Consider the following 12725-nt stretch of genomic DNA (forward strand, 5'->3'; position numbering starts at 1 on the left):
CATGGTTGCAGTAACTTCATGGCATCTTTTTCTTCCTAAAAAAAAAGCACTAATAATAATAATAATAATAATAATAATAATAATTTATTAAATTTGTATACTGCCCTTTACCTGTAGATCTCAGGGCAGCTTGAAGGGTTCACCACCCAACGCAACTCATTACTTTCCCCCTCAAATACCAGCAAAAAAAATTTTTTTTAATGGGCAAAATGAGAAACATCCTATAGATTTTCTCTGTTTGTGTCGTTTACACATCTTGCAGAATTCAGTTTTTCTTGGAGCAGAATTTGAACTTCCAGGATGCAGAATGTTAAGAGGCTTTTAAAAAGGCACCATGTATACTTAATAAAAAAATAACATCATGATTATTATTATTTAAGAAGGCACTATGCATATACACCACGGTGCTTATACCGCGAGCCTTTACTGTGTCTTACAGCAGTGAGTTGCAAAGATGTGTGCGCTGGGCTGCAACTATGTGTCCTCTTTGTTCGTTTCAGATGCCGTGTATTCTGTTCTTTGGCCAACCTTCAGTTTCTAATCTTACACAGCGATCAGCAAGTTACCAGCTCAGTGGTGATAATAGATGCTGTGACTGTCACCTCTCTTCCCCAGAAAGAGGATGGAGGAAAAGGAGGGCGGGCGAAAGAGAGGCCAGCAATGGCAAAACCTAGGAGGACAAGTCGAGACTTGTATAACAGCTTGAGGAAAAAATGAAAGAGAAATGCAAGATGCTTGTTTTTAATTGTGCTTTCCAAGGCTGACACAGGGCCTTTGAAACAAGATGCCTGGTTAGCTCAGACCTCCTTATGTAAGTGTGGAGTCCGGTCCATTGAAGCAAATCTCTCCAGTTTTGCTCCCATCCTGTTTCTGATGAGTTCTCCTTCTTGGCAACACTGAGGCTAAGAAGGAGGAAACTGGCACACAATGCCAATCCACCAGGGTGGAAGTACTAAACATAGAAAGGCGGGCGGGTGGGACTTGGCAGAGGGCAGAACATAGCTAATTCCACATCCTCTTCTCAGAAAGGCCAACCAGATACCTCTGGGAAACCTGCAAGCAGGACTTTACAGTAGAAACATAGAATTCTAGGGACCCCAAGAGTCATCTAGTCCAGCTCCTGAAACACAGGAATTATAGCCTTTCCAGTTTGTGATCCCTAGCAATTCAGAGACAAGGTTTTATTTTATTTATTTCATTAAAAAATTATATAATGTTCTCCTGTTAAAAAAAAAAAAGGAAGGAAAAAACTCTCAAGACTAAAACAATGAAATTATAATTTTTAATGAAAACAAAACCCCAGGTAAAAACAGTTACGGTATTTAAAACATTCAAAAGTAATTAAAATCAACAATAAGCTTAAACCCAGATAAAAGCACATGCCAGCGTGTGACTGGATAGCTTCCCCAAACAAATGTTTTTGGCAAGTGAAGGTCACATGGCGTCACTAGGCAGGGAGTTCCAAAGGGTCAGTGCTGCCACACAGGGGGGGGGATCAATTTCTTACAAACCTGAAAGGGGGTATTACATGACACCTGCAGCCATGCCTGTTCTGCAGATCGAAGCAACTGAGAAGACATATACGGGGTTAGGTGATCTTACAGGTAAACTGGTCCCGAGCTGTTAGGAGCTTTGTACAGTCATAGTAGCAAACTGGCTGCCTCTATTGCCTCTGGTCCTTCCTGGAGTTAATATAGAGCCGTCATGTCTAGCGGCAACCAGTAGCCTTATCTTCTATGATTTTGCCCCATAAGAAGACCAAAGGCACCTAGTCAAGCATCCTGTTTTCACAGCGGCCAAGCAGACGCCTCTTCTAGGAAACCCACCAGCATCACTTGCGTGTAACAACTCTCACCACTTATGATTCCCTCAGACAGGTAAGATAAGCTGGTGTCCATCACCACGTCTTCTTGCAGCACTGCATCTGTAGTTAAACTATGTGCCTTCCTGTCAACACCCGGTTGGCCGCTGTGGGAGCAGGGTGCTGGGTGAGATGCTTGGTTCTCATCTAGGATGAGTGGAAGGTCCATAGCTCAGTGGCAGAACATCTGCTCTGAATGCAGAAGGTCCCGATGGAAAGGGCTCGTGGGGAGGTTGGAAGCATACAACAAAGGCACACATTTTGGAAACCTCTGTCTTAGGTCTGAGCAGGGGTTGTGGCCCCACTAGGGTTGAGCCAATGCGTTTTTCTGGCTGAGGTGGAGCTCGCAGTTGGCTTGCAGGAAATGGCTTTAAAGGAACATTGCTATTTCAGATCAGTAGTTAAAGGAAACAGAACTCATATCATTGTGCTGCCTGACTTCTCTTTGCACGAGGCCAGAGATATGACCTCTGCAAAACAACAACAACAATCCTGAAGTGGAGCCTGAGATGAATATTTGCTGTAAGGTACAGTACATATCTAGGGATGCGGGTGGCGCTGTGAATTAAACCACAGAGCCTAGGGCTTGCCGATCAGAAGGTCAGTGGTTCGAATCCCCATGGCAGGATGAGCTCCCGTTGCTCGGTCCCTGCTCCTGCCAGCCTAGGAGTTCAACAGCACATCAAAGTGCAAGTAGATAAATAGGTACCGCTCTGGCAGGAAGGTAAACAGCGTTTCCATGCACTGCTCTGGTTCGCCAGAAGTGGCTTAGTCATGCTGGCCACATGACCCGGAAGCTGTGCGCCGGCTCCCTCGGCCAATAAAGCGAGATGAGTGCCGCAACCCCAGAGTCAGCCACGACTGGACCTAATGGTCGGGGTCCCTTTACCTTTACGGTACATATCTATTATGGAAATGGGGGATCTCAGCCCCAGGAGCTGGATCGGGCCCTTGAAACTCTCATCTGGCCACACCTTCTCTCACCAGGCCACACCCCCTCACTAGTCCTGCTTCACAACGTCATTGAGTGTTATTTTTTGCCTGACTTGCCCAAGCCTACAGCCAGTAAGCTTCATGGCTGAGTGGAGGGATGTGAACCCTGGTCTCTCCCAGGCCTTCATTCAGTGCTCTAACCACTACACCACACAGCCTCTCCTGTTTTTAAATGTTAGAAGCTGCCTTGAATCCCAGCTTGGGAGAAAGGCAGTATTTTAAATATATATATCAAATAAATGACTACCTAAATCCCCAGCTAGGTGTGGCAAGGAGAAATCCGGAATCAGAAACTGACGCAGGGGAGAAGAGAGGCCAAGAGGCAGAGTTAAGTCAGGCTGTTAAGAAGTCAGGGTGTCTCCCCCTCCTGTTGCAACAAGCTCCCCTTCCCCGGATCTCTTAGGACTAGGGGAGGTGTGAAGTGAGAGGAGCAAAGACAGGCATGCCGGCATAGTCTCAGATTGCTTGGGAAGGATCTGGGAGAGGAACAGATGTAGGCAGCTATGGGAAGGTAGGGACCTTCAGCCTCTGCAACTGCCTCATGGGGCAAGACCTACCAAGAGAGTTGCTGGGCTCAATAGGCTTGGCACAACTGAGAGACCTTGTTTCTTCTAATAAAGAGTTAACTTCACTTCCTCTGTGTGATTTATTGCTGGATCGCTCCTGACACTAGGGCTGAGAAAGATGATTTCCCTTAAATTCTGGACAGCTGCTGTCAGTCAGTGTAGGCAATACTGAGATATCAAGTATCAAGGATCTGGCACTGTGTAATGCAGTTTCCTTTATTCCTGTGGCAGGGAAGCTTCTAGGAATGATGCGCTGATGTTCCTCCTTTTTTTCCAGAGAGAAAAACGAGACCTAGGGTGGACAGCAGCCCCCAACTCGTATTGAAAATGCAGGACCCCCTCAGTTTCCTCTCTTGCAGTAAAAAGAAATAAACAGACCAAATTGCTTTTCCCTAAGTGGATTATCGGACAACCAGTCTCCTGACTGGAATGTTAACTTCCCAACCCACTCTGTGGCATTGTAAACCACTGGGTTTATGAAAACCTGGCTGCTGTTTTGAATATTAACTCTGTCCCTATGAAAAACTGCTTTTTACTGGGCCTAAGCCATCAGTCTAGCTCAGTCAGCGCTGTCCAGTTTGAATGGAAGACAGCATGGTGTAGTGGCTAGAGCAGCCTTCTGCAAGAGCTGTGATGGGCTGAACTGATTGTAGTCCAAAATATCTGGAGGACACTAGGCTATGAAAGGCTGGGTTCCAGCAGGGTTTGCCAACCTTGATTCTGCTACTCCACCCCAAGAAAGTGAGAACAGGCCAGTACACAAGCTTCACTTTTCTATGTGGTGTCTGTGTAAAAGTCAGATCCAGTAGAATTAATCTGGGTCTTGGAAAGCACATAGGGCTGAAAGAGGAAGTGGGAAAGAGCGGCACTCTTTCAACTTTCTTCTTCAGCTCAATGGACCTTTCAAGGGGGAAAAGGTTAACTACCCTGACCACCTCGCCACCAAATGGGCAGTGAGCAGGGAGAAGGACTGAAGGCTTTGTGGGCCTCAAGTGTGCCTTGAGATTCACAAGTGCCGTGCTGGGAAACGCCCTGAGGTAGAATCATAGAATTGTAAAGTTGGAAGGGTTCCTAAGGATCATTTAATCCAACTCCTTGCAATGCAGGAATATGGAGCTGTCCAATACAAGGATCAAACATATATGAAGGACAGAATACAAATTTCATTAATAATAATAACGACAGTGCTGGCAAACCCTGGGTTGCAGTGTTGGCCGAAAACTGAGGAAACCAAGACTTGTTTATTGTGAAGCTACAGGTTCTGAAGACGTGTAGGCTAAACATATAGTTACCCTTGAGTAGTTCCATTTCAGGTTACAGACAGAGGACTGAGAGTCTGCAGTCCCTTCTTCCCTATGCGATGGTGTCAGTGGGGGGTGTCAAATACCTGCTACTATTTCCGCACCAGGGTTCCTTTCTCCAGCATCTTAGAGCCGCCCAATAAGCAAGGAAGTGGGGGGGGGGTTTAGCCACTGAGAAGAAATCTTCCCACCCTTTGTGCTGACTGGTGCAAATCAGGTTGAAAGGAGGTGAGTCAACCATTGAGGATCAGCTCCGAGGGTCACTCTGGAGAAGGTACACTGGAAGAACACCGAGTCGTTCTGTATGCTCCAAAGCTAAGCATTTAGGAACACAGAAAAGCACAAGGCACTTTGGTTTCAAGAGAACGGTGTGCAAGTTCTGTTTTGTACAATGGAACGTAATGCAAAACACAATTTTAGTCCCTCCAATATAAGATATTGGAGCACTCTGAATCATTTGCCCATGTATGCCTTCTTCGTAGTGGTGCCTGCCCTGTGGAACGCTCTCCCATCAGATGTCAAGGAAATAAACAACTATCTGACTTTTAGAAGACACCTGAAGGCAGCCCTGTATAGGGAAGTCTTTAATGTTTAATCTTTTATCGCTATGATGATGATGATGATGATGATGATGATGGGAGCTGCCCGGAGTGGCTGGGGAAACCCAGCCAATGGAAAGGGTATAAATAATAAATTATTATTATTATTATTATTATTATTATTATTATTATTATCATTATTATTATTACTACTGCTACTACTACACACGTAGAAAATAGTAGATCTAGCTGAAATGCAACACCTCAATATCTGCACTGAACATTGCAATGCATCTATTATTATTATTTAATAATAATAATAATAATAATAATAATAATAATAATTGTATCATCTTAGAATATTGTAATATATTAGAAGCAGATGTTTGCTGTGTCTATCATGAAGGCTGCACTTCTGAAATTGCTGCTACACCACTACCCCCATATCAAAAACTACCCTGCCGTTTGAAAGTTAGCAATTCAGGGGTTAAAGTTCCTGTGCCTAGCTGTCCTCCTGACACCCTAGTTTTCCATATACAATGAGTTTTTGACCCAGGGGTGGAGGGAAGCAATCAAACCTGGAATCTCGTCCCCGTCCCCCTCTTGCATTCTGAAATGGTACAGTCCCAAAAGACTTTGTCACATGCTTTCACCCGATCACGAAGATCTGTGCGGCTCAGCCTGAGCTTTGCCCCCTTGGCAACTCTTTCCCTTTTCTAAGTCTGGTGTTGCTTTATTCTTTCGAAGGTGAAGGGGTGGCGGAAGGCGGAAAGTAATCAGTTTTGAGACTTAAGATAAAAAATGGTCCAGACTATGTTCGGCTGACTGCCTTATAATTAATGGAGTTCGAGTAATAGGGTTCAGCAGCCCCAACACTTCTTGGGAGTGCCTTTTTCTTTTTTAGGAACTGGGGGTGGAATTGCCCAGAGTTTTGATTTATGAGATTCCATCTTCCTGAAAACATCTCCTGGGGTGGTTTGGCCACTGCAATTCATCAAGAACCAAAGAAAAAGAAAAAGAAAAACCCAAAGAGGCAGGAGGAAAATGTCCCTGGATGGGACTTTGCCGTTCTCCCAAGATCACCCATAGAAAGGCTATTGTCAGCACGTGGAGTCTGCCACTTGTGCCTTTGGCTTTCTTGGGAGGGGATTGGCTGGCCCATTGATCCTTTCTTGGTTCACAATACAGGGTGGTAACTTCTTCCAAACCGGAGCAGGCCTATAGCGTTTAAGGGTGCTCCTGGATCCTGGGTTGCTTCGAAAAACAATGCTAGCTCAGAGCAGCTCCTTCTCCTTTCAGGCTGAGGCTGAGGCAATGTCTCCTGCACATTCCTTGGGGCCACTTTCATCGTCTTGGATTGACCACTGCAATGCACTTCAAGTAGGGCTGCCCTTGGAGACTGCTTGGAAGCTGCCGCCAGCATGGAATGAAGGAAGAACATACAGGGCAAGGTTATATTTCACCACAAAAGCAGTGGCTGTGCTGGTTGGCAGTTTGCTTCCAGACTCAATTCAAGGTGGTGGTTTTAGTCTTTAAAGTGGGGGGGGGGTTTCATTCGTGGGTAATTTGACAAGGGCCACCCATTGGTGGTTGGCCCAAAATGGGCAGGGAACCCTCTTTTTCTCTCTTTCTGATACTCGTTCTCCCTCCTTGCCGCTTGCATGACATTAAGACAAAGGCCTGCATGCGCCCACAAGTTGCCCACACCTGCTTTATAACCTCAGAGACCACCTCTCCCTTTATTTAGCATCTTCCCCCTGGTTTTGCAGAATTAGTGTTTATTATTGCCTTTATATCTCACCCTCTCCTCCAAGGACACTGCCTTCACCTGCTAGCGTTGCCATATTTCAAAAAGTGAAAATCAGGATACAAAAGTTGTTGAGCATTCTTTTCTTTTTTTCTTTTTTGGGGGGCCAAAGTTGTTGAGGTGTGTTTTTTCGGGGGGATAAAGTTGTTGAGGGACGCAGGTGGCGCTGTGGGTTAAACCACAGAGCCTAGGACTTGCCAATCAGAAGGTCGGTGGTTCGAATCCCCGTGGCGGGGTGAGCTCCTGTTGCTCGGTCCCTGCTCCTGCCCACCTAGCAGTTTGAAAGCACATCAAAGTCCAAGTAGATAAATAGGTGGGAAGGTAATCTGGTGAGAAGGTAAACAGTGTTTCCGTGCACTGCTCTGGTTCACCAGAAGCGGCTTAGTCATGCTGGCCACATGACCTGGAAGCTGTACGCCGGCTCCCTCGGCCAATAAAGCGAGTTGCGCGCCACAACCCCAGAGTCAGTCACCACTGGACCTAATGGTTAGGGGTCCCTTTACCTTTTAAAGTTGTTGAGCTTTTTCTAGTTTTGCCCAAAGTTGTTGATATTTCTTTGCAAACCCCCCCCCCCTTTGCTGTTTTTGATATTTTAGGAATATCAGGGGAAAGCAACACAGCCAACATGGCTTGCCATAGTCTGGATGTTCCAGGACATTTTTTCCCCATTTCTGATCAGACACTACTTCCAGGGTTGGTCAGGCTGATAGGCCATGACACACAGTGAGCTCCATGGCCAAGTGGTGATTTGAACCCTGGTCTCCCTGGTCCTAGTTCAACATGATAACCATAACAGCACCACTGATACTCACACTATCTGCAGGCCACACCTTTCCCCTAGCCACGCCCCCTCTCCCCAGGCCTCTCCTCCTCCAGCCAGTCCCTGACACCCAATGAATAAGACAAAAATACTGTGCAAAGGTAACATTTACATTTGTTGCTCCACCTACTTTTGTCTCTGGCCCCACCCACTGCTGGCATGTGATCCATGGAAGGTTGTCCCAGAAGGAATGTGTCTCTTGGGCTGAAGAAGGTTCCTTACCTGTGGTTTGTTGGGGTTTTTTTATTGTGAACAGTCTTGAGCACTAGAAGAAAGACGGACTACAATACTGTGTTTGAAACCCAGTGTTTACAATTAGCTGCCAGCCTGTCATTTCACAGCTCTAAACAGGGAGTATATGCCTGACAAAAGGAAGATTTCTTGCTTTCCATCGCTCTTCTAAGCAGGCGTGTGGGTTTGGAGTGCTTCCCTTAGGACCCAGCGCCGAACGCAACAGCCGGCGGCGGCGGAGGACGGGCCGTAATTAAAAGTAATTATGACAATAATGCATGAAGACAGTAGCAAAGAAACAAGCCCGAGAAGGCGCGCTTGCTAATTAAAGCGCAGAGTTGCAGTCAAAACAATCTGACTGTGGATAAATATTGATGGGGATAAACAATAATAATATTCGCACCAGTGCATGAGCCAGGGGGCTGGCAGAACCGCTGGGACAGCGCATCAATTTAAATAAATAGAAATAAATGTAAATAGAAATTTCATTAAGTAAATAGGAAGGCGGGCTCATTTGGAAAGTACTGCATGGCCCACGTCCGCTACTGTCGTCTCCTGAGTTTTCTTCAACTCAGGTCCCTCAACTCACCCATCCAAATTCTCCCTGGCAGAGAATTTGGTCCTTTTGCCCCTTGATCTTTGACATCACCAAGAGCCACCCTTTTAATTTGGTAGCAGATCCAGTGTCACTGTTTATATAATATTCACCTAGGGCTGTGCACCGGCACTCTGGCTGAATCCCAGATCCTGAACTGAAATGGGCCAATTTGGTTTGACTTAAAGCAGGTTGAAGCAGACCTGAATTGCCGTGGATTGGCTCGGAGCTACCTGGGGGCAACATGGGGCTGGCAAAACAGTGGGCAGAAGAGAGCAGGGGAGAAAGAGATGCGGGCAGGAAGCCTGTGTGAGTCTCCCGTTTCTCTCCACCTCCCACCCACAGGTTTTATTAGAATTTTAAACCTTAATTAAAGACTGTGCAAGGCTCCCGATTCAGTTTGGGGCTCTGATTTAGGTCAGGGTTACCCTGGGTCATCCTGTATCAGAGTGCGGTGGATCAGGGCTTGAACTGGATTGGGGGAGCAGTAGGCAAAATGAAACAACAAAATTCAAGCTTCCCTGAATTTTGAAATCCAGTTCTCTAACAAAGTAATGTGTACAAAATTGCATACACTGTAACTAGGGCAATTGTTCTCTCTCTTTTTTTTTCTATCTCTCTGGGTCGCAGAACAAAAGTTTCTTGTGCCACACCGATTTTTTTTTATTGATAAGAAATATATCGGAAAACCAAATGAAACAACAACTAGCAGTGCTGGCTTTATAACACAGAACACAACTACTTTATAATATGCTCATGGGACTTCCGGAAAGTATACAACAACGAAGAGCATGAATCGTTCCCAAAATGTAATTATAAGCGAGCCTCTTACACATGTAACTTAAGTATCTATAAAAACTCAAAGGGAGGCGTGAATTTGCTTTTCCCAGTTAATCTCATTTATAATAGGTCTAACTGGAGACAGACACACTCTCATCTCCTAATTAACACAAGAAGCCATTCTCTTTTCTGCTCTTTCATATTTGTCAGAGCTTAAAATCCTTTTTGACAACAATATGTCATGGAAAACTGCAGGAGAATAGCCAACGCACTTGAAGAGAGGCGTGGATACCATATTTTTTCGTGTATAACATGCCCCTGTGTATAAGATGCCTCCTATTTTGGGGGACTCAGATTTAAGAAAATGGGGGGAGATTGCCCAGAGTTGTTAAGCTTTTTTGGGGAGGTTGCCGAAAAACGCTCACACGCATGACCAACGCTGCCACTCACACACGTCGCAAAACCAGCCTGTCATCTGTCCCCTCGCCAGCAGAAGCCACCAATCACCCGGCCACCTGACGCAGCGACAGCCAATCAACACCAGCCCTTGCCGCCACAAACAATAACACGGCCAATAGCCACTGACAATCTCCGGCTTGCAGCAGCAACCAATCCCACGTCCTCCCTATGTCCTATCCATGTATAAGACGACCCCCAATTTTTTACTTAATTTTTAAAATAAAAAACCCTCGTCTAATACACAGCAAAGTACGGTGTGTGTGTGTGTACTATAGTATACTGCACTGAAATGTTTATATGTTTCTTTCACTGTCCTTGAATCTTCCAGCTACACTTGCTCTCCTTTCCTGCCACACCAGTGTAGCGCATCACACTCTTTGAGAACAAAGTGTGATAAGAATGCAAATCTTAGGGAAAACAGACATTTTAGCTATTCCTGAAGACTCACCCCTTTGACACTTGAAATGTATATTTTTGCTCCCATCTTATTTCTGTCATTGTAAGTTGCTTTAAACACCCACATATAAACGCACATTGCTCTTCACCCTAACAGACCCTCCAAGTGTCCCTATTTCCAGGGACGTCCCTGGTTTACAGAAGCCATCCCAATTTCTGATTTGATCCAGGAATGTTCCACTTTCCCTTAGGATGTTCCTATTTTCACTGGAGAAATGTTGGAGGGCATGGAGTTATCCAACCCTCAAGTCATCTGAAGGCAATCCTGTATAGGGACAGTTTTTTTTAATGTTTAATGTATTATTATGTTTTAATGTACAGTGGTACCTTGGGTTACAAACTTAATTTGTTCCGTAGGTCTGTTCTTAACCCCAAACCATTCTTAACCTGAGGCACGTTTTCGCTAATGGGGCCTCCCACTGCTGCCACATGGCCGGTGCACAATTTCCATTCTCATCCTGGGGCAAAGTTTGCAACCCAGAGCAACTACCTCCGGGTTAGCGGAGTTTGTAACCCAAAGTGTTTGTAACCCGAGGTACTACTGTATGTTGGAAGCTGCCCAGAGTGGCTGGGGCAACCCAGTCAGAGGGGTGGGGTATAATCAGTAAATTATCATTATGGAATGGGACGTCCCTATTTTTATTAGAGAGATGCTGAACTCAGCACTTGAGAGGGTCTGTAAGGGAAGGAAGAGGTCTTTCAGCTATTAAGGTCCTGAGTGGTTTGGGGCTTTAAACACTAACAATGTGAGCACCTTGAACTAGGGCTGCATCTAGACACATCAAAGAAGCATGTTGCAAACTTTGTATGAGAAATCAGGTTGGCAAAAACGGAACCCCACAGCGCCATCTGGTGTCACAGTGTTATAATGCATATACAATGCATATAAAGTGTTTTTTCTTTGCCAATGTAGCTGAGGCCTGGGGCTGGGAACAAACTGGCAGCTGTGTTTTAATCATTTTGTAATTATTGTTGTAATTACTGGGACCTTAGGGTGAAGGGTGAGTTGTTGCTGTTGCGGCTGTTATCCTTGTTGTCATTATTTTAGGGGGCAATTGCCTTGCAAAAAAAAAGGGCATATTTGGCAACATTACACATACAAACGCAACTATCAGGAGAAATCTGCACTAAAAGCTTGATGTATTTCCACAAAATAAAAATAAAATAAATAAATTTGCAACCTAAGGTGCAAATGCGGAGAACTGAATTTAAGGCTGGGGAAATAAGAGGCGGAGAGAAATCGAAATGGACTGATTGACCCCTGGATGCGGCACGTTCTTTCTCCCTTGTTGCGCGCAAACACACACGCGCACACTTTGTGTGCTTTTCCCTGCTAGCCTGTGTGAAAACGACATCTGCCTGGCCAAGCGTGGCGCAACGAGGAACAACACCCGCCCGCCACCCCACGAGCTCTGCACCGAATGCGACAGGACGCAGCTGCTGCGCGGAGATCAGTTTCACACCTCTACACAATGGAGGGCTTGCAAACAGGTGAGAGTGAGCAAGCTGTGATTCATCCAGGGGAGGCAAAGATCCGGAAGGCAAGGGGGGCGGGGGAAGAGGAGCCGACCGAGCTTTCCTTGGAACAATGGGGAGTCCTGATGCTTCAACCCGAGAGGCTCTTCAGAGGCTTTTCCTAACAAGAGGCACCTTATAGGCTCAGCAAAATTGTGCAGGTGTAGGGGTGAATTCCTCCCATGAAAGACAGCGAGGGACAGAATTACAGTGGTACCTCAGGTTAAGTACTTAATTCGTTCCGGAGGTCCGTTGTTGTTGTTTAGCCGTTTAGTCGTGTCCGACTCTTCATGACCCCATGGACCAGAGTACACCAGGCACTCCTGTCTTCCACTGCCTCCCGCAGTTTGGTCAAACTCATGCTGGTAGCTTCGAGAACACTGTCCAACCATCTCGTCCTCTGTCTTCCCCTTCTCCTTGTGCCCTCCATCTTTCCCAACATCAGGGTCTTTTCCAAGGAGTCTTCTCATGAGGTGGCCAAAGTATTGGAGCCTCAGCTTCAGGATTTGTCCTTCCAGTGAGCACTCAGGGCTGATTTCCTTCAGAATGGATAGGTTTGATCTTCTTGCAGTCCATGGGACTCTCAAGAGTCTCCTCCAGCACCATAATTCAAAAGCATCAATTCTTTGGCAATCAGCCTTCTTTATGGTCTAGCTCTCACTTCCATACATCACTATTGGGAAAACCATGGCTTTCACTATACGGACCTTTGTTGGCAAGGTGATGTCTCTGCTTTTTAAGATGCTGTCTAGGTTTGTCATTGCTTTTCTTCCGGAGGTTCGTACTTAACCTGAAACTGTTC

This window comes from Podarcis cretensis (genome assembly GCF_951804945.1).
Source record: "Podarcis cretensis genome assembly, chromosome: 16".
In the NCBI taxonomy this organism is placed as follows: domain Eukaryota; kingdom Metazoa; phylum Chordata; class Lepidosauria; order Squamata; family Lacertidae; genus Podarcis; species Podarcis cretensis.